At 43.1% G+C, this 24,428-nt stretch overlaps 1 pseudogene; it reads left to right on the top strand.

The window, feature by feature from the left end:
* Window positions 1-20,707: 20,707 nt before the first annotated feature.
* Window positions 20,708-23,925, top strand: LOC118002443 (annotated as a pseudogene).
* The last annotated feature ends 503 nt before the right edge of the window (window positions 23,926-24,428 follow it).

Here is a 24,428-nt window from a genome sequence, read left to right as displayed (position 1 = left end):
GATTAACATAAGAATTAAAAACAATTAAAAAAAAAAAAGAATAGGCACTCTTAGGACTTCCTGTGTCTTACTCCAGTCCCCTCCCTTCAGAATGTTTGGGCCAGGACTTACGGGAGTCCTGTTCACATTTGGCTTCCACCGTGGGCTCACCTTGATGAGGCACTGTCCTTTCAGTACAGAAGAGGGTCCCACCTTCGTGCTGTATTCTCCACCATGTGATGGAGACTGTCCTCTGCCTAATACACCCTCCAAGACCTTTAGACTCCTTCAAGTGTATAAATTCTCACTGATTTGACAAGATTGATTTTCTACCCTTTACTTTGCAAAATCCATTGTGAGGCAGGAGCAAGGAAAATTGATTTCCGCTCACTTTCCTCCCCACCCAAGGCCTTGTCTTTGCTCACTTGGGGCGATATGAGATTTTTCAACTTTCTATACCCTTTTGAAAGCTTGGGCTTTTTTTTTTTTTTTTTTTGGAGTACAGTGAAGTCAGGTGGCTCCACAGGCCCGTGTGGGAATTTTAATGTGATGTTTTTGGTGATTTAAGCCTCACAGGCTTAGAAGATACCGCTGTTGGAAGCCTAAGTATTTATATTGTAAACGTCGGGCTATGACCATGGAAACTGGGGATGGTATCACCCTGCTTTTCATCCAATTCACATTTTGTGCATTTTACTTAAATAAGAATGTGCTGCAGAAAGCCACTGGTGGAAATGTATTCCTGTGAGTTGTAGTGTACAGAATCCAATGTACTCGATGTGTGCTTTACTCCTCAACGTACGATATAAGGAACATCCTGTTTATTTTAGTTCTCTAAAGTGGATTTAATTGGTCCCAAACCACCATCAGCCTGGCTGGAAATTCAACCTTAGTCATAAGATGAACCCCATGGAAGAGTTAAGCAGAGATCTCCAGGGTCTTACATTGCCCAGAACATGCAAGGAGGGCCTCCCAGTCTTAGGTCTGGGTGGGCCCTGATGATGTCTGTTGTCCAGGCTCATGTGGTTCCATGGAGACAGGAGGCTCTGGCTCAGGCTGAGGCTCAGGCTGAGGCTTGGGGGGACCCAGTGCCCGGGACCCAGCGTCCCTAGAGAGCACCCGTAGCAATTCTCTCTCAAAGCTGTTGCCTGGGGAAAGGACAAGAGCACCTTTTGCTGAGAAGATGGGCAAGATGTAAAGCCGTTGTCTTCCATAGCGGAAAAGTTGACTGTGCTAGGGAAGGGTGGTAGGATTGCTAGGCTGTGGGGTGCCCACTTGACATCTGTGGTCACGATTGTGGGAAAGAGGGACGAAAAATCAAGGGACTGAAGGGGAGTAAACAAGGGGATGAGTGCTGCCTACACTGGGCAGGGAGGGACAGGGGGACGCTGAGGGTGGACAGTGCAAACATGGTACGGCCAGCGGCCTGGATGTCCCAGTGCAAACATGGTAGGGCCTGACTCAGTGAGTCAGAGGACTATCAGTATCTAGAGTCAGCGGGTTAGAGCAAGAGGGGTTGATTGTTAGTGAGAGGCTCGAAATCAAGATTTTGCAGGTCGTTTGGTTGTTGGCGATGAGAAAGTGGGTGGATTAAGGGAAAGATCACTGGAAGTGGGGGCTGCAAGGGACAGAGGAATGAGGCTATAGGGTGCATGATCTTCTCCAGGAGTGGAAAACTGCCAAGAACAATGACAAGCATAAAAGCACATGAGGAGCACAGAGAGCCGGGTCTAGAGAGCAGACATTTGTTGATGACCATAACAAGGAGGGCTGGTGGCTCGTGTCCTCTGCTGGCATACGCTGGAAAGGAGACAGAGGTTTGAGGGAGGAGGAAGAGAAATGATCTAGAGCAGAGGTTGGCAAACAACAATTAGCAGGCCCAATCCATCTTGCTTCCTGTTTTAATAAGTAAAATCTTACTGAAACATAGCTACACCCATTCATTTACATATTACCTATGTTGGCTTTGGCACGAAGTCAGAGTTGAATGGTTGTTCCAGAGACCACAAGCCCTGCAAAAAGCCTAAATTATTTACCATCTGGTTCTTTTTTTTAATATATATATTTTATTTTTCTGTTTTAGACACAGAGAGAGTGCGAGCAAGGGGAGGGGTACAAGGAAAGGGAGGGAATCTTCAGCAGACTCTACGCTGAGTGCAGAGCCCGACGCTGGGCTCAGTTTCATGACCCCGAGATCATGACCTGAGCCGAAACCAAGACAGACACTTAACCCACTGAGCCACCCCGGCACCCTTTTATCTATCTATCTATCTATCTATCTATCTATCTATCTATCTATCTATCTATCTATCTATCTATCTTTTTCTTTCTTTCTTTCTTTCTTTCTTTCTTTCTTTCTTTCTTTCTTTCTTTCTTTCTTTCTTTCTTTCTCTTTCTTTCTTTCTTTCTTTCTTTCTTTCTTTCTTTCTTTCTTTCTTTCTTTTCTTTCTTTCTTTTCTTTCTTTCTATTTTATTTATTACTGTCTGGTTCTTTACAGAAAAAGTTTGCTAGAAATAGCAATGAAGAACGTTAACCTTACATTGCGAAGTAAGCACCATTAATATCACGATAACTTCTCGTGGCACACAAATGTCAAATCCTTCTGTTCCTTTCAGTCTGAGTCTGCTCGAGGTCACCAGCTCAACTATTTTGACCCAATTGATTTTTTTTTTCACAGTGAATCAACCCATTGGATGGCTGACATGACAGAACGGTGGGCTGCTTTAGCTTTGTGCAGAGAGAGAGATTTTTCCGTGTAAGCCGGAGCCAGCATGCATAATTGTAATGTTTGAAATTTATAGAGGTGAATTTCGTCATATGCCAATCCAGAGTGCCATTCATTCAAAAATGAACCACGGTCTCTGGCACTCCTGGCTGGTCTGTTAGGGTCCTAAGTAAAGATGCTAGTGGATCTGCTTCCCCAACCAATGTCCTGTTCTGCATAACTTGTTCCTTGCTATTAGCCTTAAAAATGGGCAACTGTCTGAGATGGCTTTGCCCAGCAGAAAGAGACCAGCAGGGACAGCATTCCCAGAGTGGCCCATCTGAGGCTTGCCTATAGTCACTCACATTCCTTCTCTGGAAAATTCAAATCTGGCAATAGAAAGACTCAGAATGGTCAGGTGAGTCAAACAGATGATGGGACAGCAGAGTAAGGATTCATGTATGCCTATTGCTAAGCTTTGTGAAACTTTTTTCTTTCTTTCTTTCTTTCTTTCTTTCTTTCTTTCTTTCTTTCTTTCTTTCTTTCTTTCTTTATTTCTTCCTTTCTTTCTTTATTAAGATATTATTTATTGGGGTGCCTGGGTGGTTCAGTCATTAAGCGTCTGCCTTTGGCTCAGGTCATGGTCCCAGGGTCCTGGGATCTAGCCCTACATCGGGCTCCCTGCTCGGCAGGGGAGTCTGCTTAAATAAAAAAATAAAAAATAAATAAATTTATTTATTTGAGAGAGAGAGTGAGCGGGAGAGAACACAAGCAGGGGGGAGGGGCAGAGGGAGAGGGAGAAGCGGGCTCCCTGCTGAGCAGGGAGCCCGATGTGGGACTTGATCCCAGGACCCCAGGATCATGACCTGAGCCGAAGGCAGACACTTAAACGACTGAGCCACCCAAGTGCCCCTTGAAACTATTTTTAAAAAAATTTCTGTTCTTTTCAGAGCCTGGAATCTATACAACTTCCTCTTTCATGAGATTTTTATTCTTTTATGTAAACTAGCTTGAGTAGCTTCTATTCCTTAGGACCAAGTGGTTACTGAAAGAGTCTAAGTGCCACGCTCTTGGTGCTAAGTGGGTCCATCATCTTGTCTCTTGTAGGATTTCAGATAAGCTGTCATGAAGAGAAAGGATACAGAGGGAGCAGTGCAAATGCAAATCAGTCTTGACTCTTGGGAAGACCACTTAGAGCAGGAACCCAGCGGAAGCCGGGTCAACAGGGGCACTTCCTGTATCAGATGTACTTTTCTAGTCTTAAGAGGAAGGACCGACACTCAAGTAACAAGAGCCACTGCTCAGGTTATTTGCTGCCTAGAGACAGCCTAGGGATTCTCTCAGGCACAGCTATGAGTGGAGCGTTGCAGGTGCAAATGATTTCCTTGGAAGATTTTTATTAACAAGAGCATCACCTTGGCTGTTTTCCTCCCTGCATTTTCCAGAACTGACAGTAACTCTGGTGTTCGTAGAAACGTATTTCCAATGTGGTTGTATCAGTTATGCTCTGGACCTGTCAAACTGTAGGAGATGGGAAAAAAAAAAAAAACCTTAAACAAAAATTCCTGCATAGCTCCTAGCTCCTGACAGTGACTGATGGAAACTAGCCCTGTTGTGCCCTTTGGCTCATTAATGTTTTTCTGATCCAATCACTTCATAGGTCCGTTGGGTTTAGTGAAAATGCACTCTGCTCTTTGGAAATTTAGCAGTAGAAGAGAGGAAGAAACAAATATGTGTTTTTGGTGTTTTGGCTACAGAAAAAACACGGTAGCAGAGATCTGGAAGGATCTTGACCAAGTGGGAGTACTGGTGTCTTGGTTTCAAGGCTCCAAGTGCACCCTCTTTGCCATGTCTCATCAATGATGACTCCTTCCACTCTGATTACTGAATAAGCCATTCTCTGTCTTTAGTTCAATAAACTGTGGACTGAAGGCAGCTGTTGTATGGATCCCCACCCGTGGTGGCAATGCCAAATTGGTTGTCAAATGAGGCTGGCAGAGAGTTTTCCTTGGGCTGTGAATTTTTGTGTCTCGTGTGATTTTCACTCTAGGTCAGGACTAGAGACGGCCCGCTACTTTGGAAGGGAGAAAAACTTGAGTTTGACGTGAGACTTCCAGCCGTCCTCAGCTGGAAGAAGTGATCAAAACAAATGACTTCTTTCTGGACACCTTCATCTTCTTGGGCTTGTCATAGGGGACAAAGGTCCCTCTTTATTTATTTATTTATTTATTTATTTATTTATTTATTTGAGAGAGAGAGAGAGAGAGAATGAGAGACAGAGAGCATGAGAGGGAGGAGGGTCAGAGGGAGAAGCAGACTCCCTGCTGAGCAGGGAGCCCGATGCGGGACTTGATCCCGGGACTCCAGGATCATGACCTGAGCCAAAGGCAGTCTCTTAACCAACTGAGCCACCCAGGCGCCCACAAAGGTCCCTCTTTAAGTGGAGAGTCATGGAATAATGAGCTTCTCTGAATTAGTGTTAGTCATGTAAAGAGTGACTCAGAGATAAGGGAGGATGCTTGTTTCCCTCCCTCCCTCCATGCAGAATAACAGGACAAGGTTTGATATTTAGCTGCTCTCGGTGTAGAGGACCCACTGTAGCGAACACCTTGCCTGCCTAGCGGAGGCAACATAATGACATTTGAGTTCTGTCTACCTTGCCAGGGGCAATAGCCTTTGAGTAGTGGTACCCTGGTAAATCTTCAACATTCAGGTCTTCAGAAAAAGAAATATGGACAGCTGATTTGTAGTGTTTACCAATTTCTGTGGTAGTAATACGCCCACCGTGGCCAATTTCAGGCCACCCACCTGGTTCCATTGAATGCAGAGTTGGGAACAAATGTGCCCAATCAGCCTTAGGAGCTGGTACCACCTGGCTCCAGCCACCAGGGCTTTGTAGGTTAGACCATGCAGAGTGAAGCTGGCCCCTGTTGACTGACTTCTTCAGAAGATCTGCTGGAGAGGAGAGTTAAGGGCATATGTTTTGATATTGTCCCTTTTAACTATGCCTCACCTTGATGGCTTAAACACACACTGAGGAGAAGCTGACCAATGATGCAGATCCATTTGGCTACTCCAGATAAATTGTATGTGGCCCCCAACTACGTGTTTTCATCGTGACAGTGCAGAGTTGTGGAAAGAACTTTGTATTGGAGCATGCGTGGGGCCCATTGGGGGAAAGATCTTTCTTTTCTCCCCAGCTTTTCCCATAATTGACCATTTCACTCCTGGACAAATCATCCGTCACCTACCCCCTTTCCTGCCTCCCCAACAACTTAGGAATAACAACCAGGCACTAGCTTCTTCCAGACCAACTCGAAAGCAAGTCTGTGGGGCGGTGCACTTTACATTCATCTTCTCTACTCTCCCTCTGGAAATTCAAACCATAAGATAATAAGTGAAAGACAGAAATAAGATGTCAGCAAACTCACCGAGCCCAGAGCAAACTGCACAGTCTTCTCTGAAAAGATGTCACCACTTTGACACTTAAAAATGTAACGTACAGCATGGTGACTGTAGTTAGTAATACAGTGCTGCGTAGTTGAAGGTTGCTAAGGGTAGATTGTAAAAATCCTCATCCCAAGAAAGAAAATGTAACCCTGTGAGACGATGCATGTGAATTACACTTGTGGTGTACATCTTGCAATATACACACATCTCAAATCATTGTGTTGTACACCTGAAACCAATACAGTGTTATAGGTCACTTATATCTTCATAAAACCGGGAAAAAACTAAAAATTAAAAACGGAATCCTTGAGAGAAAAATGAATATTAGAAAGGAGTTTTCTCCTATAATTCAAAAGAAGTGAATATAATTTGCTCATTAAAATCACTAATCACTTTTGAATTCACTAATTCTTTATAATACAAATTAGAGAAGATATTCCCCAACTGCAAAATCACACACAGAAGTTCTAAAAACACTGATTTCCCACCTCAGACCTGATGATTTAGAATCCCAATTGCGGTAGGGAGTGGACAGGAAGGGCAGACCCCGTGTTTAAAAGAAATTCTCCCGATGCTCTAAGAGCAAGAAGGGACTTGGTTAGCACTCAGCTAAGCAGCCCTCAAAGTGAAGCTGTGTTTTCTAGATCAGCAGTCCATATGGGAGCCCAGAAAGACGGAGGGATTTACAGATTAATGTTGCTGGTGATAAGAAGCCAAACCTCCGTATAAGTGGCCCACCGCAATGGCTCCCCATCAAACCTCTGGCTCCCCAAACTTGGCGGCTGGTCTTGCTGTGGTGTTTGCCAGCTGCCGGCCATTTCATCTTCCTGCCCCTAGAGCAAAGTCCCCGAAAGACAGATGCTTCTGAAAGTACTAGGGAAACTGAAAGCGATGCCCCATCTGGGTGACTCTGATTGCCTTCAGGGGCTGGAAGAGTTGTCAGAAAGACAAGTTTTAGCCACTTGTGGCCCTTCATGGACATCAGGTTTTGCTCTTTGAGTCAAGGTAGATTAGGTGCGTCAATTCCTATTGCAACCGACTTGCCAGCATCTCTGTGCCTCATGATAACTGACTTGAGTATAATCAGCAGGTGAACACACTCTTTATCATTGTCCATCTTTCTAAGCTTCTGTGTATTGATTTCCAGCCTCAGAGCTGGGCCAAAACAGTCTTGAACTCTAAGTGATATTTCTATTCTGCCTCTTTCTGCACTTACTTATTCATCAAATAATAAACACAGAAAGTCTGGGGGCGCCTGGGTGGCTCAGTCGGTTAAGCGACTGCCTTCGGCTCAGGTCATGATCCTGGAGTCCCGGGATCGAGTCCCGCATCGGGCTCCCTGCTCGGCGGGGAGTCTGCTTCTCCCTCTGACCCTCCTCCCTCTCATGCTCTCTGTCTCTCATTCTCTCTCTCGCAAATAAATGAATAAAATCTTAAAAAAAAAAAAAAAACAACACAGAAAGTCTGCTATGGTCTAGAGATACAGCAATAAAGAGAAAATTAGACCAGAAACCCTGCCCTTGTGGAGTCCTGTAGTGGGAGGACAGTTAAAAAATTATAAGCAAAGTAATAACAAATAAATATGGTAATGCCATAAACAAAATCAGTAAGTAAAATATACAATATATCAGATGGCAAGGAGGAAGGGGGAGAGTTGGGTTGGGATTGCGCACTAATGGGGTTTGGTTGCTAACGAAGGCTCCCAGGACCTTAAATGACAATGCTGACAAATCTGGAGTTTATTCCAGGAAGAGGGTGCGATAGAGAAAGAACATTGAAGTGAGGCTATGCAGCACAGCCGAAGACCGTCTGGTAGCAAGGGGTCTGGAGAAGTCAGGCCTGGGGCTCTAGTGCCCTCCACCCGTAAGGGCTGTGGCAAGAATACCTTCTTGCTTTCTAATCAGGAGCCATGCATGTGTACACAGGGCCCCTGGAAACCAGGAACCTCCAAATGGAGTCTTGGCTTGGAGGTGCTTCTCTTTTGCTGGTTAGGTACGCACGCATATTTCTGCTATGTAACCAGACTTGCCAGCAGAGAACTCTGCGGATCTCTCACTCTGACCGGATGCAGATCATCAGTCTCACTGTTATCAGTAAATAACGCTGACAAGCTGGTACACGAACTGCTCCAAACTCCTCCAACCCAGGTTTCATGCCTTTGGCCAGGAGTCAGTGCTGTACAGAGGCGCTTCTCCCTTAAACAGAATAGCTTAGGCCAATTCCTCGCGTGCTACAATGAACTCTCCCAGCACAGATTGCAATTCCAAATATGAAGTCAGGGAGTTTACCTGAGAAGGTGACATTTAAGCCAAAATCTCAAGGTAGTGACAGAACTGGCTATGTACAAATCCAAAGGCAGCTCCTCTCCCTACTTAGGCAGGGAGATCAGCAAGTGCAGAGGCCCCGAGGCAGGATTGTATTCAAGGAAAAGCAAGGAGGTCTCAGAGGTCAAGGCTGAATGAATGATGGGGAAACTTAGTAGATGATCTCAAAGAGGTAAGGTACAGATGCTGAGTGGAACTCTGAATCACATGCTCTTTGCAATGTTTTTGGACTCTGCCTTGCTTTCCCCTTCCTGTTGCAACGGACTACGTCAGTCCATTAGAACAGGAATGCTTAATGTGGGAGTCAATGGATAGTATTCAAGAGGCCCGTACATTTAATTTTTTTTTAAATCCGTATTTTATACCATGTAATGGAAATGGAACATTTCTTTCAATTAAGCATTCAGGCAACCAGAGTTACCTGTTAACTCGGCTCTATGTAGATCTCACCGATATTTTTATATCCCATTATAGTTGTAGCAAATATTCTTTTTTTTTTTAAAGATTTTATTTATTTATTTGAGAGAGAGAATGAGAGAGAGCATGAGAGGGGGGAGGGTCAGAGGGAGAAGCAGATGCCCTGCCGAGCAGGGAGCCCGATGCGGGACTCGATCCAGGGTCTCCAGGATCATGACCTGAGCCGAAGGCAGTCACTTAACCAACTGAGCCACCCAGGTGCCCAATTGTAGCAAATATTCTGAAATACCTTTTATGCTCGTCACATCTTTGAAATTGCTGTAGTTATTAATCTGCTGCTAGATTACACATGACCATGATATTCCTGTCTCCAGATCAAATGATGAAGTTGAATATTTTCACAACTGGAGTTATACTCAGAACATTCTAAGAGAATAGATTTGCAAGTTGCTAAGAGAGTAAATCTTTTTTTTTTTTTTTTTTAAGATTTGTTTATTTGAGAAAGAGTAGGGGGTGGGGGGGGGGGGGGGGAAGGGTAGAGGGAGAGGGAGAGAATCTCAAGCAGACTCTCTGCTAAAGGGGGAGCCCAATGCTGGGCTCAATCCCATGGCCCTGAGATCATGACCTGAGCCAAAATCAAGAGTCAGAGGCTTAACTGATTGAGCCACCCAGGCGCCTCCTAGGAGAGTAAATCTTACTAGTTTTTAAAGATTTTATATATATACTTATTTTTTTAGAGAGAGAGAGAGTGCAAGCAGGGGGAGGGAGAGAGAGACAAGCAGACTCTGTGCTCAGCTCAGAGCCTGACACAGGGTTTGGTCCTATGACCCTGAGATCATGACCTGAGTGGAAGTCAAGAGTTGGTTGCCTAACTGACTGAGCCACCCAGACGCCTTCCCCCCTCCCCTTTAAAGGAGAGTAAATCATAAAAGTCCTCATCATAAGAAAAAAAACTGAAGCTATGTATGGTGAGGATGGTAGCTAGACTTATTGTGGTGATTATTTTGCAATATATACAAATATCGAATCATTATGCTGTCCACCTGAAACTAATATAACGTTATATGGCAATTATACCTCAATTAAAAAAAAAAAGCCCAACAGCACCACCACAAAAGCAAATAAATAGTAGTAGTAGTAGTAATAATAATAATAATAATAATAATAATAATAATAATAATGACAGCTTAGCATTCCTATAAAAAAAAGCTCTGGAGAGTTCTGATGTCTTTGAAAGAAGATTATCTTCCCCTTGTAAAATGAGCTATGGAGGTTTAATATTGTTTGCAAGAATGTATTTCTATGGATTGGCTTTTCAACATTGGTAACCATTAAAACAAAAAAAAAAATGATATTGATTGGCTATCGAACAGGATGTGCCCTCCCCCTTACCAAACACCACCCCACAGTCCAGGTGACAACAGCCTTGCACAAAAATGTCTTTTGAAGAATCCTATAACTTGCATATATGCATTGTGTTGTTATTTTATTTGTTGTTAATTTAGGGGGATAACAAAAAAGCACTTAAGTTACTAGGCCATACATTTATTCATTTTGTTCATTTGTTTTAGATTCGTGGAGGTATACTTCACATCCAATTCATAGAACTTTACCAGCTGCACAAAAAAGAAAAGAAAAGAAAGTGCTCAGCAAGAACATTTCCTATTAGCTGTTCTAAATAGATATGCAAGGTCTCCAGGATAACAGCTGGTATCTTGAGAAATTGAATTTTCCAGTGCCAGGTAAGGTTGATGAGGTATTAGCTCCTGAATGGAATATATCATATAAGATTTGACAAGCTTGAATTAATACCTAATGTTCTTGAAAGGGGTGGGAAATGATTGGAGAGCAATCAGGGAGCGTTCCCAAAGAGGCCACAGACAACGCGCAAGCAGATAAATATGAAAATGCACCCCATTAGCAGGTCACGGATGGCCTGGCATCCGCTCGTTACTGCTGAGGGCGAAATGAAAGCTTAAGGAGATGTGTGAACACAGCAGGGGGCCAACACCTCTGCTGATTTTTCCCTCTCAGGTAACCAGAAATTTGTTGATAGAGCTTGGCGAGTCAGAACTGCTTTTGGCCGAGGGCTCTATTTCAATAAAGAAAAAAGGGTCTGCTCCACCAGGCCCCGTCTGCCGGGAAATATGCGCCCCTTGGTTCTGTTTCGGTTATGGGTCCGGGCTCTCACCACGTCTGACATCCCCCATTTCCCCCAGCAGCCCTTTCTCCACCCGGCACCATGCAGTGGAATCTTCTGGGGTCCTCTGGGGGCTCATTGACTCCTGAGCAAGGGGGTATTTAGCCCCTTCCCGGGGGACATTTGACAATGTGTGGAGATCTTTTTGGTCAGAGCTGGACGCTACGATGTTGAGGACAGACCTCCCCGCCCCGCGCCCCGCGCCCCGCGCCCCCCAACAAAGAACTGGTCCAGAATGTGAGTGGCAGCAAGGGTGTAAAACGCCGGCGTGGAGGATGTTAGTGTCAGGGCGACAGAGAGGAGGGGCTTGAAGCAGGAGCAGAGTGGCCAGGTAGAGAAGACGAGAGAAGGTGTACCGTGTAGTCTGCCTTGACCCATCTTCCCAAAACAGCTCTGCTCTGGACTTCAGATTGTGGCACAGACATCACTCGTTTCTGTCCTGCTTTCATGTTTCCTGTGGATACAACGGGGCAGCCAAGACCAGGGAGGGATCCGCCAAGGCTCCGGCACCACCCAGAGAAGCATCCACACTTGGGTCTCCCTTGTTCAGTGACTCTTACACTGAAATAGCGATTTGTTATCAAGGAATATTGGTCTATCCTATATCGATCATAATATATCATGCATACTGATACATGTCATCCTGCTCTTAATGAATATATATTTTTAACTCCTATCCAAAGAAAGAACTTGAGTGCAGTCATAACTCATATGGTGGAGCAGCTGGGTGACAAATGGGTTTTCAAACAATATTCCAGCCCTGACCCAAAGCCAGAGTCAGAGGTGCTCTGACCAACCCCAAAGAGAGGAAGGGCCATGGTGGGACACTGGAAATGGTGGGAGAGAAGTAAGGAGGCACGTTTTCCCTTGGCTGTGGGACATGGTGAGGGGACTCAGGCCAGGCTGACTGAGAAGTAGGGCAAACTGGTAATGACTGGCTGTCCTTCATCACCTCCTGTGATCCCTTTCCCGCCACAGAAGCCATGACCAATGTATTCAACCATCTTGGGGTCTGCTCGCTGCTCACTGTTCCCACTCCAATGTTTGCTGATGAAAGCCCAAGATGTTTCCTAGCAATGTATTTGGAGATTCTGGGAAACAAAAAAGTCCTCGAGGCACCAAGAAATAACTTCTAATGTTATGCTTTTGTAGGTTGGAAGAACAGATGCTGGAGCTCAGAGGGGCGTTCAGAGAATCCCTTCAATCACCACATAGGGCGTCCGCTGTCTCTGTTCTCTTAAGCAGAACAGCTTACTCTTGCCCCACACTCCCTTTGATGTGTGAAGTCCCAGGTACCCTTGTCCAGCCCCATAGCTGTAAATGCCACCTTTATACCAACACCCCCAAACGAGTACTAAGAAGTGACTCTGATTGGGCCATCACCAATACAGTAATCAAGCAGTAACTCAGCTTCTTTGAGTTAGAAATTTGATCGTGGTGGGCTGAAAGCAAATGGTAGGCGAGGAAGTAGATAGAGATGGCCACTCTTTCAAGAAGAAAGCAGCGATGAAGTTCAGGGGAAGGGAAGGTTGTGACGGATCTCTTTAGGAAGATGCGTCTGATACCTGCGTCACATCCACTGGGCCTGCCCTCTGATTTCAGAGGCAGCTGAGATGGACAGTTCCTTGCCAATCTAGACTCGGCTTGCACTTACAAGGCCCTGCCTCAAGCACACACCTTTCTGCATTCTGCTTCAGGGTCTCTTCTGACACCTTGGAAGCTCAGTAGGCCCTTGCACAAGCCCAGCCCAGAGAGGAGGCAAGTACCCTCACCACGAGGGAAGGAAGCTAATGTATAAATGCTCCAGTGTCCCACCTTTAGGGTGGTCATTTTTTTTCAGCTTCTCTTGCAGAATGGAGCCCCCTTTTCCCACAGTGGAGACTTCAATAGGGCACCTTGATGTTGGCTTTTCCTCCTTCCCCATCCCATTCTTTTCGCTTATTCGTTCCCGATTACTATTGCCTGATGTTTTTGCTCAGAGCTTGTCATCACCAGCACTGAGCGATCTCTTGGCTCTGCTAGGGTTTAAATAAAGACCATTTCCCCCAGTTTCCTGCCAAAATGGAGCTGTAGCATCTTTTTGAGTCCAGTGACAATATCAACAGATTCCTTCCAGAACACTCCAGTTTGCAGTGTCATCAAGCAGCAGCACCCCGTTGCCTCTCTCACTGTCACCAACTGTCCATCTCATGATGAAGAGTCACCTGGGGTAGGTCTCTCTTTTTTGTTTTAAATCACTGAGTCCCAAGATCTCACTTCTCTGATGTTCCTCAAGTGAAGGGGTTCAGATAATGAGTTCTGACTTTTCTGTGTTACTATGTCTGCTCATTTTATCATTGCTTTCTATGGTCTGGGCTTTGGATTTGCTTCAGGATCCCTATCACTGTAACAGACTCTTTTTTTTTTTTTTTTTAAAGATTTTATTTATTTGACAGAGAGAGACAGCGAGAGCAGGAACACAAGCAGAGGGAGTGGGAGAGGGAGAAGCAGGCCTCCCGCCGAGCAGGGAGCCCGATGTGGGACTCGATCCCGGGACCCCAGGACCATGACCTGAGCCGAAGGCAGACGCTTAATGACTGAGCCACTCAGGCGCCCTGTAACAGACTCTTGATTGTATACTTTTGGTGACCAGGCCTCCCTGGAATGCCCCTATCCGACAAAAATATGCTTTTTTTTTTTTTAAGAGTACTCTTAGTATATGGATCAACTATGGTCAGATTTCCTGCTGGTAAAATTTTCAAGCCAGTTGGAGGACCCCTGAGATTTCTGGTCCTGAGCTTCCCAATAAGGCTGCAGCTTACCTTTAGGGCCCAACACGCTCCCAGAAGCCTACAGAGGGCTGGAGTGGATGGAGAATGGATGGACTAGATTGACTCATTTTCTGTTCTCTGGCAAGGATCATGCCAGCATCGGCAGGGGCAGCCCATGTTCATGAAGTTCTCATGTCTTTGGATAGCTCCTTCCGGTTTGCAGGTTCAAGGTTACTCTCAACTGGTGTTGAAAAAACATTAAACAAATTCTTCTCTTTGAGTATAGCTGACACACAATGTTACATTAGTTTCAGGCGTACAACGTAGTGATTCAACTTCTCTATACCTTACGCTGTGTTCACTCTAAGTGTAGCTCCCATCTGTCACCATGCGGCGCTATTACAATACCATCGACTACATTCCCTACACTGTACCTTTCATCCCCAAGACTTATTCATTCTGTAACTAGAAACTGTACCTCCCACTGCCCTTCACTCATTTTGCTCAGTATCCTCCCTCCTCCCCTCTGGCAACCATCAGCTTATTCTCTGGATTTATAGGTCTGATTCTGCTTTTGGTTTGTTTATTCATTTGTTTTTTTTGAGTCCATATATGAATGAAATTATGTGGTATTTGTCTTTCTCAGTCTGACTTACTTCACTTAGCATAATACCTTCTAGGTCCATCCATGTTATTGCAAATGGCAAGGTCCATCCTTTTTTATAGCTACATAATATTACATTGTATATATTTATATGTTTATATATGTATATATATATACACCATATCATATATATACCATATCTTCCTTACCCATTTGTCTATCGATGGACACTAGGTTGCTTCCATATCTTGGCTATCATAAATAATGCTGCAATAAACATAGGATGCATGCATCTTTTCGAATTAGTGTTTTTGTTTTCTCTGGGTAGATACCCAGTAATGGAATTATTGGGTCATTTGGTATTTCTATTTTTAATGTTTGTGGAACCTCCATACCGAAAAACATTTTTTTTTTAAAGATTTTATTTATTTATTTGACAGAGAGAGACACAGCTAGAGAGGGAACACAAGCAGGGGGAGTGGGAGAGGGAGAAGCAGGCTCCCCACGGAGCAGGGAGCCCGATGCGGGGCTCGATCCCAGGACCCTGAGATCATGACCTGAGCCGAAGGCAGACACCCAATGACTGAGCCACCCAGGCGCCCCTGAAAAACATTTTTTAGTGAGCTACATGAAGTAGACACTAAGTTTTCTTCAAAATCTTCTGCTCTCTGTGCACATGGTTAGACCACTTGTCCACACTCCTTGAGGTTAGTTGACCGAGTGTGACTGGCAGAATGTAGATAGAAGTAGAAAATGGCCACCTCCAGCCTCAACTCATGAAAACCTCCATTGCAGTCCTCCATACTCCTCTTCTGGTAGGTTGGAGTGGAGGGCATCTTGTGGAGGACATTTTGGGAGCTACACCTTGAAGATAATGCAGCCACAAGATGGAAGGAGTCTGAGCCCTGAATCACCACTTGGAGAAAAACTGCGTGACTGTTTACGCTGCACTGAAATGTTATGTATCTATTAAAGCAGCTCTAGTGTTCCCTCGTCTAGTCAATGGTATGCGGAACTGGCACAGACTTGATTGATGCTGGAGCGATTCTGCTATGGGAGAAAGGTAGAACAGAAGGGCATTCCATGTGAATGGTTTACACCCTCACCCATGTATCACAGTACTACCTGGAGGGTTTGTCACAAATTCAAGTCCCTGAGCTTTGCACACGAGAGGGTTCCATTCTGCATAGCTGGGAAGAGGCCCAGGAATATGCATTTTAATTGGTAGCCTACCTGATTTGGATGCAGGTAGACCAGGAAGACATTTTGAGAAATGGGGAGAACATGGTCTCTCACAGTGCTAAGGGGATGTTTGTCAAATGAATAATTAAATGAACAAGGAGCAGGAGAAGGGAGAGCAAAAATGAGATTACAAGTGGGGAGACACGAGAAAAGAAGTAAACAGCTGGGGAGACCCTAGCCCTGAGGCACACGAGAAGGTGGGGACATTTTGTCACAGGTGGCTGTGGCTGATGATGGCAGACAAGGCATATGGAGTATGCTCCTGAGCTTGCCAGCCCTAGTTTCCCCAGGGGAAGCCCTCTGTTTCAAGGAGCCTGCTTTTTATCAGGCGTTTTATGTACATCCTGCTGTCGCTGTCCTCTGACAAGCTGCTCCTCTGCTAGATGCATTTTCATGGCTAATGGCACTGACTTTTTTGGAGATTCTGGGGGCAACAGAACACAGGGGACACTGTGTGGATAGATCAAAATCAGTTACCACATGCGAGCATTTGCTCATTTGAGCACAGATTTAATTTAAGCCGAAGAGATAAGATCTCTCTGGTCCCGCAGCCTTCTCCTCTTGCTTTCCTAATGCCCAGGTAATAAATTTGATTTGCTGAAATAAATACCCTTCTGTCCCTAAGGGGGCTGGAAGTAAATACACCCAGGGCTCGTAGGGTGCTCATGGCCAAGCAGGGTCAGGCAAAGAGCTGGCACGGGAGCAGAGGGGCCAGGGTGAAAGGCACCTTGAGTAAGGTGAGCAGATGCCCCTCCGAGACCGGAAATGGCAGAGACAAACGATAGAACTCGGGGATGCAGAGCGGACAGGGCGTGCCACGGGGAGCGTCCACTCCAGCAGGCTGCTTGACCACAGACGCGGTTGTACCACACACACCTTTCTGATCAGGCTGTCTGAACCTTCTTGTGTCCTCTGCCAGTGTCCTCATCAGCTCCTGAAATGCCTTATGTCCAAAGGTCACCAGTTGGTCCTTCATATTGAATCGTCAAGAGTTCGAGGTATGCTGGTGCGCCAGATGAACATTCCTCCAGGAATGTCATTTAGAATTAATCTTCACTTCTTAAAACATCAGGATAGAAATATTGTCACTCTAATGTCACATCGGTCCATTGTACAAAGAGCTCCCGTTTATGAAGCACTTAATGTGTGGCTCCGTTGTGCAGAGAACTTGACATACGCTGCTTTGTCTGGTTCCGACAGTGACCTCGCGAGACCGAGACCTTGACTCTATGAGGTTAGAGTTAAGGAAACTGAGTCTTAGGAAAGTAAGAAACAGGTCCAAGGTCTCAAAGCAGCCAAGTCAGTATTCGAACCTAAGCACAAAGGTAATTGTTTTAGTATCAACATATTAGAAAAATTATATTATGCTAAACGAAATTAGCCAGACAGAGAAAGACAAATACTGTGTAATCTCTTATATGTGGAATCTACCAAGAAAAAAAAAAAAAAAAAGCCAAGCTCATAGGACTAGAGAGTAGTATGGTAGCTACCAGGGCCTGGGGGTGGGGGAGATGGGGAGATGTTGGCCAGAAGCTTGTAAGCCTAGAGTTGTAAGATGGGAATCTGGAGATCTAATATACAGCATGGTGACTCTAGTTAGTAATACCATGTTGTGTATTTGAAAGTTGTTAAGAGAGTAGACCTTAGGTGTTCTTAGCACACACACACACACACACATACACAAATGTAACTATGTGAGGTGACGAACGCATTAACTAACTTGATTGTGGTAATCATTTCACAAAGTATATGTATTTCAAATCATCACATTTACCCTTTAAATATATCTGATTTCCCTTGTTAGTTATACCTCAGTAAAGCTGAAAAAATAAAATGTAAACTCTTAAAAAATTCTTTCGGCTAACTTTTATTGGGGGAGATAGAACGAACCTTTAGACACATCATATCCATTAATCTTACCAACAGCCCCATGGAGTAGGCATCATGGTCGTCACATGGAGATGTCAGAAAGAAGGGATAGACAGATTAGGTGACTTGCCCAAGATCATACAACTCTTAAGTAAGACAGAGCTGTGCTATGTTGATCCCAAGGGTTTCCGGCTGGACCTTCAACAGTTCTTCTCTGCTGACTGTCCTGTGAGTCAAGCTGCCATTTGGACCCCAAATGCTGATGTCCCAGCCTGTCTGCCAGTTCTAGGCACCCCTGAGGGAGGGTACCCTTTATTATTTAACACTGCAGTTTCTAAGTTGTTGATACTGCTGGAGTTAGGAGGCTCTGGGGAGGTGAGGGGCCTGGGAGATTAATTTTGGTGGAAATTCTGGCAGAAGGAATGTGAAATGGTGGATGCTTCAGAGACTTAAAAGAAATTGCTGTGTGTGTGTGCATGTTGATTTCCTTCTAACACTCTTGGGGGCTGACTAAAGGAAAGCTATCGGATGTTTGCTCGAGCCCCAGTGCTGTCCCAAGAGTGATAAAAAGGCTGTCTGAACTGGGGCCGGGTATTTGTCTGAAAAAGGAAGTCAGGCGTGTATACAAATATACACGCAGCGGGCATCAAATGGCGGCAAGTGTTTAATCTGCCTTTTGAATGGATTAGCGGTTGGCTTTAAGAAGGCGCCTCCAACTTGTGGCTGTGTAGACCAGGAGGAGAGGCCATGCTACACAATGAAGACGAGCACCGAGGAGGATTTAGTTGTATATCTGCAATCAGCACAAAAGAGCCGTACAATTATTTCCAGGGCAAGCCAGACTTCCTCATGTCAAACTGGGATAGAAAAAAAATCACCCGGGGTGCCTGGGTGGCTCAGTTGGTTAAGCGACTGCCTTCGGCTCAGGTCATGATCTTGGAGTCCCTGGATCGAGTCCCGCATCGGGCTCCCTGCTCAGCAGGGAGTCTGCTTCTCCCTCTGACCCTCCCCCCTCTCATGTACTCGCTCTCTCTCATTCTCTCTCTCTCAAATAAAAATAAATAAAATCTTTAAAAAAAAAAAAGAAAAAAATCACCCACCTAGGATGCTTTCTACCAGTGTCGGAAAGGGTTTGCTTTCAAAAGCAGCGTGGCATAGAGCTGGGCTGCCCAGTACAGTGGCTACTTAGCCCCATGTGGTCATGGAGCACATGAAAGGTGGTCATTTCAAAAAGAGCTGTGCCGTAAGGGTTAAAGATGCACCAGGTTTCAAAGACTTAGTAGGAAGAAAGCCAAGTATCTCCTCGATCACTTTTCAACACTGATCACATGCCAAAATGACAGTGTTTTGGCTAAACTGAACTAAATAAAATGTTAAGATGAATGCCACCTGTTTACTTTTTAAAATGTGACCACATGGAAATGGGAAATTAGGCATGTGGCTTGCATTGTATTTCTGTGGGAAGGCAGCGGTCTAGACTGTGAGCAGGGCTGTGAGGTCCAAGAACATTGGACTGAAATTATCCCTGCCCCTCACTTGCTGTGTAGCTCTGGCAGGAGAACACCCTTCTGAGCTTGAGTTTCCACTTACGTGCGTTGGGCAAAAGACTGTCTCTGCTTTCGGGTTATTACGATGGCAAAGTACCGGGTGTATTGAAAGTGTGGGCAGAGTGGCCCACCCTAGATAAAGAGTAGTTTTCTTCTTTCCTTCCCTCTTGCCACAGATTTTGAAAACCTGGAGGGAAATGATTTTGGATTTTGAATCCCATAACCTGGCAAACTACTATTTAAGTGTCAAGAAAAATTAAGCCTTTTTAGAGATGCAGAGACTCATGGAGACACTTTGAAAGTGCTACTTAAAGATGTTACTTACGGGGCGCCTGGGTGGTGCATTCGGTTAAGGGTCTGACTCTTGGTTTTGGCTCAGGCTGTGATCTCAGGGTTGTGATCTCAGGGTGGAGACATCGAGCCCTGCATTGGGCTCCATGCTCAGTGGGGAGTCTGCTTGAGATTCTCCCTCTCCCTTTGCCCCTCTCCCCTCCTGCTCTCTCTCTCTCCCTCCCTCTCTCTCAAATAAATAAAGCTTAAAAAAAAGTTGTTACTTACAGTGCCACCAGAATGAAAACAGAAGCCACGAAGAGAGATGTAGCACCAGAATCGCAGTGGTCAGCAAAGTACCAGAAAAAGCTATTGATCATTGTACATGATTATGGAGGAAAAAGTCAAATGATAATAATAACACTAATGATACAACCCAGGATCTGAAATCCTAGCTGTCAGAAGGGAAATGAAAGGGAAAGAAGGAAGTAAGATTTCCATTGTGTTCAGGAGGATTTAGATGCTGATTGCCTTTGAATGTGACTTAAATAGTATAATTTTAAGTATGTTTTTGTTAAAAATTTAGAAGTATCAAGTAGCAAAATAGAAAAATGATGACCATTTCGAGATTGCTAGAAGAAAATTAAGTGGAACAAAAAACAGTGTATCAGCACAACGGTAGGCAAGCAAGTAAAAAGAAGAAATAAGGGCAAAGTCATGGTAAAGAGAACAAATGAAGTAAGACGGCAGGAATCAATCCAAGAATATTAACAGTTGCATTAAATGTAGATAGGTTAAATAGACCTTTTTTAAAAAAGGGAAAAGAAAAACCGATTGTTTGAACAATTTAAAAAATCTACCAATATGCTCTTTACAAGAAATAGCTTTAAGGTGAAATAACATTGAAAAACAAAAAAGTAAAGGTTAGAAAAGATATATCATCAAATGCTAAAGGGAAAAAAAACAAGGGCAGAAATATTAATACTCTTAAGAGTGAAAGTCAAAAGTAGTAAGAGAAAAAGAGATGATGCTGACAACAGATCCATGTCTTGAAGATGATATAATGGCTCTGAACAGCAGAATTTTGAAATAGGTAAAGGAAAAACAAATAGAAATACAGAAGAATAGAAAACTTGCCAAACATATTGGTAGAATTTAACACAACTTCCCAGAAACCAATATCTACAACTCAAAAGCATCGGTATGTAGCGCTTTTCATTGTGCATTTATGAAGTTTAGCTTGATATATTCTCATAACCAACAGACTGACGATATCATTCTTTCCAAACATGTATGACAACCAATTCTCCAGAGCAGAAATCACAGGCCATGTTTTCTGATCACCGTGCAATGAAATTAGAAATTAATGACAAAATAAAAGCCAAAATACCCCCAAATTACTTCTGCAATGAAAAGGACATGAAAGCAAATTATGAGGTTAATCAAGGTCTGACCCCTGTCTCTGCCCCAACCCCCTGTCTCTGCCCCGGGGCCAGGCCCCGTGGCCTATGCCACTCCCAGGGCAGATGTCTCTGAGCCTGCTGCACCTCTCGCCCCAGAACTTCCACATCAGCCACAGCCCCTCGCCCACCACCACCCTGCCTGCTCCCTCCTGCAAGAAGGGATTTAAGGAATGCGTTTGTTGTGATGAGCACCGGGTGATGTATGGAAGTGCTGAATCACTATATTATACGTACACCTGAAACTAATACAGCACTGTATGTTAACTAACTGGACTTAAAAACTTAAAAAGAAGTGTTTCGGCAGTATCATGACTATATTTTTGGTCTCTACCAGTGGCACCGTGGCCCTGCTAAACTTAACACTGCAGTTGAGTTACAGCAACTTCTAGTCTCAGGTGTCCTTGACTCGGAGTGTGATGTTTTCCCCAATATCTCTGCAGATGAATCTTATACTTGTGAAAGGACCAGTGGCTTTACTCAAGGCCGTCAGAGTGTGGGGAGTATTATGAGAATACCATGGCTTTTAATAAGTTTAATGTTTTGCCCTGGCACATGGTTGATGACCAGTCTTTCCCTTATCAGAGCTTTGCTTTTCCCCAGTTAGGCAGCAAAGGAAGCTATTCTTTGTCTCATGTTTATACCCCAAATGATGTCCATATGGTGATCTCATATACCCTGCTACAAGGGATTTGAGTCATACCAGAATTTGATAGCCCTGGACGTACACAGTCTTGAGGAGAAGTTCAGAAAGACCTTGTGACTCCATGTTACAATGGACCTAAGCAGTCTAGGACCTGTGGAGCCATAAACCCTATTCTGAATTCAACTTACAGCTTCCTGTCTAAATTCTTCAAAGAAATTAATACAGTGTTTCTAAATCACTTCATTCACTTGGGAGGAGATGAAGCAATATTTAAATGTGGGGAGTCCGATCCAGAAATCCAATTATTTCATGAAGCAGAAAGGCTTTGGTGAAGATTTTGTAAGACTAGAATCTTTCTACATTCAAAAGTTTTGGGGTCTTGTTTCAACCATAAACAGGGGTCCATAATCCGGCAAGAGGTTTTCGATGATCGTGGGAAGCTTTGGCTAGGCACTTCAGCTCAAGTATGGAAAGATCAAATGTATGGTGAGGAACAGGGTGAAATCACAACAGCTGGCTTCCCTGTGGTCCTTTCTGCTCCTTGGTATTTAGATTTGATTAGTTATGGACAAGACTGGAAAAATTCCTATAATGTGGACCCTCTTGATTTTGATGGTTCTCAAGAACAGAAAAAACTCATCATTGGAGAAGCTTGTCTATGGAGAGAATTTGTGGATGCAAATTACCTCACTCTGAGATTATGGCCTTGGGCAAGTGCCATTGGTGAGAGACTTCAGAGTCATGGGGACATTGAAGATAGAGAGGATGCCTAGACCAGACTAACAGTTCACCACTGCAGGATGGTCAGATGCGGAAGATATGTAGAGCCTTTTTTTTTTTTTTTTTTACTGGATACTGTAATCATGAGTACAAAATATAAAAATGAGCCCAAAGAAGAAAATAGGAGCGGACAAAGCCCACAGCAATCTGTACTACAATCAACTTGATTTTGAAATCATAGAAATTAAGATTTTGTATTCTGTTTTTGAGTAAAATATCTATTTAATGATTGAAAAAAAAAACACAGGGAGTACAGTCAAAAAAAGTGCTTGAAGAAAAATAGACAGTTATAAATACATTTCCTAGAAAAGCAGAGAAAATGAAATTATCAGTGAAATCTAAAACCCAATAAAAGAACAACAGAAAAACCTTTTAAAAAGTAGAAATAAATATAAAGGCAAAGCAGATATTAATGGTATTTTTCTAACAATTATAGTTAATCAATATAACACAAACCTGATTCTTTTAAAGGATCTCCCAAATAGTCTATCCTTTAACAAGTGTGGTGTCGAGAAAAATAAAGAAGACATAAATAGATAATTTTATACTCAGGTGCCATTTTTTTGAGTAATTGCTCCAAAACCTCACAGAAGCTCACATAGCTTTCATGCTTTGTAAACTATTGCAGAGCATTAACAATCTCAAAGGATTCCTTCGAGCTTGTATGCAAAATCCTAAGTAAATTCAGCATTTTACATCTGGCAGTGTATTAAGCCAGTGTTAGATGATGATTAAGTAGGGTTTATCCTTGCAAGGAATGCAAGGATGGTTTAGAATTTGGTCATCTTTAGGTTATTTATGACAGCAACAGATTAAAGGAGTCAAACTCAGTAATCATCTCATGCATGCTAAAAAACCCAAACACTTGATAATTAAATTTAAGACTGATTTCTCCTGTGCTTAATAGAGAAATGTAAGATGCATTTTTTATTAAATCCAGGAAGAATACAAAATGTCCATTTTCACCACTGTACTTCCAAAGCAGGAAGACAGGAAAAAGATACAAGAGGCATAAATATTGGAAAGAAGAGAGAGAAAAGTGTCTTTGCTTGAAGATAATACTGATTATCTGCTTTGAAAATCTAAAAGATTTCTCTGAAAAATGATTAAAACTATGAATAATGTTCATATAATTAAGGAAATAGAAAATAAAAATATAAACATTAATACCTTCTTATACTAGCAATAACCTATTTGAAAGTGGAATTAAAAAAAACTACATTCACGGTATCAACAACCATAGCAAGTACGTTAAAAAAATAAATAAAACCAGGACTAACCTAATACAATTTGTAAGATTTAGTTGAAGAAATTAAAAACGAACTATTTACTGAAAAATGTAGTTATGTCATATTTCTGAATGACAAAACTCAATGTTGTAAAAATGTAAGCTTTTGTCAAATTCATGTGTAAGGTCAGGGCTTTCCATCTTGAAATCCCAACAAGAAATTATAAAAGGAGTTGACAATCCAACCCTAAAATTCATATAAAAGTGAAAATGTAATGAAAGGAACAAAGAGAGTTTTTAAAAAGAATATTGAGGATAACTGGCCATATCAGAAACAAAATATAAGTACTCTATGAAGCCACAGGACTTCAAATAAATGTGTATCAACTTCTGAATTCTCTTGTCTGTTCTATTAATCCATTTCTGTTAATTGCAGGTATTAGAGGGTAGTTAGAAAATGAAATTGATGTAATTTGCTATCTATATGGAAAACCAATATTTTAGATTCCAAATTCACACCACTCAGGGTGTGGTGTTTTTATATCTTTATTTAAATTATTTATTTCCTAACAACTAAATTTCAGTCGGATTCAAGAGCTAAATGTAAAATCAAAATAATGAAATTATTAGAAAAGATTTAGGGGAATATAAATGAATAAAATAAACTCCAAACTTTACTGTTATTTAAATAGTAAAAGAAATCACAATATAATACATATTATGTATCATATCAAAGTAAACAAAAATAGCTGGACAAAGAGCTAGAAGGATCCCTATCAATACGCTAAGAAGTGGTTACCTCTAGGAACCACCTAAGTGTTCAGGAGGAAAAAAATGATCTCCAGGACATTCTATTAGTTGAATTAAAAGGGCAGGTCACCAAGCAATATGTACATGTATGTATGTGGATGTATTTATATTTATAGTGTGAAACCATAGGAGAAGTAATATAAGGTA

Source organism: Mirounga leonina, unplaced genomic scaffold (genome assembly GCF_011800145.1).
Source record: "Mirounga leonina isolate KUSES-001 unplaced genomic scaffold, KU_Mleo_1.0 Mir_101595, whole genome shotgun sequence".
Taxonomy (NCBI): Eukaryota; Metazoa; Chordata; class Mammalia; order Carnivora; family Phocidae; genus Mirounga; species Mirounga leonina.
Note: the sequence above shows the minus strand (reverse complement) of the source record. Positions and strands in the feature narration are given on the sequence as shown.